The 5,911-nt window shown below is 39.1% G+C and overlaps 1 pseudogene; it reads right to left on the reverse strand.

Annotated features, from left to right (window-relative positions):
- Positions 1-5,800, reverse strand: part of LOC114048197 — a 6,435-nt pseudogene extending 635 nt beyond the window's left edge.
- Between the last annotated feature and the right edge of the window lie 111 nt (positions 5,801-5,911).

The raw sequence follows: 5,911 nt of genomic DNA on the forward strand, positions 1-5,911 counted from the left end.
GGTTTCTCTCCAGTATGAATTCTCTGATGCAAAGTAAGTTTGGACTTTATCCCAAAGGCCTTCCCACATACAGTACATTCGTAAGGTTTTTCCACAGTATAAATTCTTTGATGTGTTATGAGTTTTGAATTGTAGTCAAAAGCCTTCCCATACTCTTTACATTCATAATGAATCTTTCCAGGATGAATTCTCTGATGCACAGTAAGTTGTGTCTTCCTTGTGAAGGCCTTTCCACATTCACTACACTCATAAGGTTTCTCTCCAGTATGAATTCTCTGATGCACAGTAAGAGGTTGTTTCCTCCTGAAGGCCTTCCCACATACACTACATTCATAAGGTTTCTCTCCAGTATGAATTCTTTGATGTTGACTAAGTTCTGAGCTGTAGATGAAAGCCTTCCCACACTCCTTACATTCATAAAGTTTCTCTCCAGTATGAATTCTCTGATGTAAAGTAAGTTTTGACTTCATCCTGAAGGCTTTCCCACATGCACTACATTCATAAGGCTTCTCTCCAGAATGAATTCTCTGATGGAGAATAATTTCTGAATTGTAGATGAAAGCCTTCCCACACTCCTTACATTCATAACGTTTCACTCCAGTATGAATTCTCTGATGAACAGTAAGTTGTTTCTTACTCCTGAAGGCCTTCTTACATTCACTACATTCATAAAATTTCTCTCCAGTAAAGTCTTTGCTCCCTGAAAAGAAGAATACAGAGCTGAATAATCCTGCTTTTTCTTCCATTTCCCAAGGGACCGACTTGCTCAAAAGGTTTTAGAGCTATTCTCTTACCATCTCACTTGAGAGGACTAGTCTCAATACTCTTTCACTAAGGATCCCAGTTTATCTTATGTGAAAATAGGATGACTCAATATTAACATATAGATTAATTGACTTAGAATTAAATTACCTGGAAAGATTAATAAGATGAATTTATTTTATGGTAAATGGTTGACATTTGAGTGGAATACGGAAATGAAAGCGTACACTTAATAACTAGATGGCTGAGAAGTTGCAAAAGTAGCCTTAGGGCAGTGAGGTGGCACAGTGAAGAGAGTGCAGGGCCTAGAGTCAGGAAGACTAATCTTTCTGAGATCATATCAGGGCTCAGTGCCTTGCTGTCTGACCCCTAGCCAGGTCATTTAACTATATTTGCCTCAGTTTCCAGACCTTTAAAGTGACTTAGAGAAGGAAAAGGCAAACCCCTTCATTATCTCTGCCAAGAAAACACCAAATCAGGTAATAAAGAGTTGGACACAACCAAAAAATACTTGAACAATAAAAAGTGTATCCTTAAAATTTAAGGTGGAAATAGGAAGGGAAAATATTTAACAGAAAGTAAAAGGAGAATTGATGAGCTTAGCATGAGGAGAGATAGAGTAAACTGTAGTAAGAAAAAACATGAGGAAAGGTGGTCATATTGGACAACTATTGCCATAACTATCCATTAAAATCTAACATGTCTACTTTGTAAGGAATTAATTAAATTTGTAAGAGCAAGATCCAATTCCAAAAAGGGAAATGATCAAGATATTACAGGTATTATTCCCAAGGAAAAATATTAATAATTATGGGAAACAATAGTGAAGCTCTAGTAATCAAAGAAGTAAACCTCAGAACAGTTTGGAGGTATCAGCAAATACTCATTGGACTGGAAAAGATATTTAAAATAACAAATTTTGGAAGTCGTGGTAAAATTGGTACTTATTAAGCTACTGATGCCATTTTCCTGAAAAGCAAATTAAGCTTTAGATAAAACTTCACAACTATTGACCTAATGGTCCTACTACTAGATCTACATCCTCAAAATGTTACTGAAAGCATTCCTTTGAATGACATTTCTCAAAAATATTCACAATAGCTTTTTGTGAAATAGCAAAATATTCAAAATCTATAGGTCCAGTAATAGTGTTATAGCTAAACAAATCCTGTCATTGGAACATATTATTGTACCTTGATAAACATGATTTCATAGCATAAATAAAAAACCAGATGACATATAATATGATAGACTTACAGAAGGGGAAATAGGTTAGGATTAAATATTTTACAAAGTAACAGTAACAAAGAAACATAAGCATCAAGCAACAAGGAAGAAAGCATCAGAAAAGAACAAAAAAGCCAAAAGGGTGTGTTAATAGTTTAAATGATGTGCTTATTTTAAGAGGGAAAATGAATTCAGGCAACTAAGGCAGGAAAATGCCTGCTTAAAATAGGATAATCTTCAATGAACAGGACAGAAATAGCTAACCCACACTGAGGCAAACACTTTCCTTGAAAGTGGAAGTACATGTGAATAAAAAGATGCATAAAAAAGTAACTTCTTCAGCTAAAAAAATGACATTTTAAAGTCTCAGTTCTTCTCAACAGGCCTGAGAAGCTTTAATAAGACCACCTTGTTCAACATGTTAAAAGAGCTTTGACCTACAATGACCAAGAAAGGAGTATTTTACAATGACCCATCTCCCTGGTTTTTACGTAGTCACCTGAGCAGCTGCTTCTTAGAATATCTGCCTCTGGCATCCAAGATGCTTCCTTTCTTTCCAATTGGCAGATCACATCTGGTTTGGAAACTGCAAACCCTGTTTGTTGAAAATGAAAAAGTGCTAGACACAGGTATCTCAGAATTCAATCACAGAACAAAGAGATGAAATATTCCTATAAACTCTTTGTATAAAAGTGGGGGAATAAGGGGACAAAATTTATCTTCTATCATCCAAGGCACTGCATTTGCTAGCTGATTCTCTTTGTGATTATTTTTTCAACCAGGGCAGGCTCAATGGCCTAGTTGGAAGGAGAGGTAGGGGTTTTCTTTTTCTTTTTTTTTTTTAATGTAGTAGAGATAGAAGGAGAACTTACATTTTTTTTTAAAAATAAACATCCATAAAACTTAATAAAAGAAATCAAAACTAGTGCAAACTCTCCTTGGGAAAAAAGTAAGCATGTACTTACAATATCACTAATGTGAAAATATGTTTAATAGGAATGTATATGTATAGCCTATATCAGATTGCGCACCATCTTAGGGAGGTAGGCAGGGAGGGAGAGGGAGAAAAATTTTAAACTCAAAAGCATATGGAAGCGATTGCTGCTAAATCGAAAGAAATTAGTAAGAAAAAAAAAAGAAATGTCAAAAAAGTAAGCATGCTAGGAAGACCCCAAGGATATTACAAAGGACCAATGAAAAATATTCTATTAAGTGGGAATAGGTTACAGAGTAGGACTAAGGAAAAATACTTCATTAGACTCTGCTTAGACAATGGGAACACTTCGTATATGATGAAACCTACATTGGAATTAAACAGAAAATATTGGATTTGCAGCAAAAATGAGGGGAAGATACATTCTCGAGAATAACAACAAATCAAGAAATCAGTTTCTAGGCACAGTAAGCAAAGACCTTTATCCTGGAAACAGGAAGCACAAGTACCATGTCTCTGAGCTACACAAGGATTAGGGAATATTTGTATGTCAAAGAATAACTGTTAAAATCTTGAAAGTCAACATCATATAGAACAGGACTGCAAAGGGGAAGCCATTCTTACCCAAAGACACCAAGTTTCTATAATTCTCCAGCATCACATCCCTGTATAGCTTTTTCTGGGATAGGTGCAAATGTATCCACTCCTCCCGGGTAAATTCCACAGCCACATCCTGGAATGTCACTGATACCTGAAGGACCAAAAATATTTGTGATTACCCAAGTATAACTCTAACTGTTATGAAGTTTCAATGTAACTTCCTTGTCAAGAGGAATTATTTCATTTGCTTATCTATAATCCAGTACGATGACTAGTGCATAACAGGCATTTTAGCAGAATTCCTCTCTCATTAGACTGTAAGCTCCTTGAGGGCAGTGGCCAGGTTTCCTTTTCTTTGCATCCTCACAAGAGTGGTTGCTTACTGCTGTTGTCAATGGATCCAATGACATCAATTTTAAATGTGTGTGGGTTTTTTTTTTTTAATTTGCTTTTTTCCTAGTGAACATGATTGTGCTCAATTTCCTGGAACCATACAAGCAAAGGTGAGCATGGGGGACTACCATCTCCTATTTGCAACACTATGGGAAAATGTTTTACAGCTGAAAAGGATGTTAAGAACCACTGCTTTCCAATTCATATATTTAGAAATAAAAGAGACTTGAGAGTTCAATTTGCTCATTTTACAAATTAGAGAAGTGAGAACCAGAGAGAGAAAGTACCTGCTGAAAGTCTAAATGGAGTAAATTACAGATCTGTACTTTGAACCCAGGTTTTCTCAATTTCAAATCCAGGAATATTTTCACTGTACCATGCTGCCATACCCTTTCTCTATAATGAGAACAAGGCCACAGGTGAGTTTGTACACAAAAAATATGAATAAGAACATGCTTTGGGGGCAGCAAATAATAGGAAATAATCTGAATTCTCACTAACAAAGAAGGATTACCAAAAAAAAAGACATATGGATACTATAGATTTATTATACAGTTTGAAATGACAAATATGAAGAAGTTTGAATAGCAAAGGAGATGTGAATTAACCTGAGACGACTTCTATGAAGTTAGGAAAAATGAAGTGAGCGTAATCAGAACACTGTGGCCAGTAATGCCAACATTTTAACAATGATCAACTGTAAAATACTTGGCTACTATGATCAATATAATCATGCATGAAAACTCCAAAGGATTAAAGATGAAAAATGAAGAGAGGAGGCAAGCTACCTAGCACAGTGGATAGAGCACTGGCCCGAGAATCAGGAGGACCCAAGTTCAAATCCGGCCTCAGACACTTGACACTTAATAGCTATGTGACCCCAGGCAAGTCACCTAACCACACTGCCTCAACAAAAAAAGAAAAGAAAAATGAAGAGATATCATCTCTAAAGGTGGATAAAGGATTTTTTTTCACTTTCTTTTATTTCAATGGCTGTTTAATTTTTTTGTTTTCTTGCAATGTGGCTAATACAGCAATGTTTTCTGTGTCTTCACATGCATAATGGGTACCTTATTGCTTGTCTTGTCAATGGGTAGGGAAGGGGATGGAGAAAGGGATAGAATATGGAATCCAAAATTTAAAAATGAATGTTAATTTTAGGGTAGGTGATGTTGGATAAATAGATTATAATCTATGGTATCTTTTAGCTCTAAATACATGATTCTCTGATGCCCATAATTTCTAGGGTTGTAGCATAGGACAAAGAAACTCATCCCACGGTCTCTGGCCTGAGATGTATTTCAGGAAAGCAGCAAGTGGCACTCACCTTCCCCGGCCTGGCTGTCAGGGCAGGAGCCATTCCCTCTCCCTCCAGGCTGTCCTCCTGGGGCAGAGCAGAGGCCACCGAAGGTAGAGCTGGGGAGGAAAGGAGAAGCAGGAGAATGAGGGGTCACGCTGGGGGCCTGCCATGCTCAGACCAGACATTCCCATTTCTCCACTGTGGGGAGATCAGGGAGTGGGGCAGGGTGGGAGGGGACCAGAAGGAAGAGGTCACTCCTCTCCTAAGGGGCCAGAAGGAAGTGGTCACTTCTCTCCTGGGGGGACAGAAGGAAGAGGTCACTCCTCTCCGGGGGGGCCAGAAGAAAGCGGTCACTTCTCTCCTGGGGGTCGGGGGGGGCCAGAAGAAAGCAGTCACTCCTCTCCTGGAAGGGGGCTCTCTCGGGGCCAGCATCTCCTGACCCTTTCAGCAGGGCAGGGCACGGGTCACCAGGGACATCGCAGCCCCATCCAGGGACACAGAAGAACCAGGACTTCACGCCCCAGGGCTCTGCACACGGAAAGGCTGCGGCCCGGAGGGGCAGGGCCTGGGGGAGGCGGCCCCGGGGACAGAGTGCGGGGCCTGGAGGCAGGAAGGCTCATCTTCTGCAGACACAATCTCAGCGCCTGTTAGCTGGGTGACCCTGGGCAAGTCACTTAACCCTGGGGCCTCGGTCT

The sequence above is a fragment of the Vombatus ursinus genome, unplaced genomic scaffold (assembly GCF_900497805.2).
Source record: "Vombatus ursinus unplaced genomic scaffold, bare-nosed wombat genome assembly UNPS02001896.1, whole genome shotgun sequence".
In the NCBI taxonomy this organism is placed as follows: Eukaryota; Metazoa; Chordata; class Mammalia; order Diprotodontia; family Vombatidae; genus Vombatus; species Vombatus ursinus.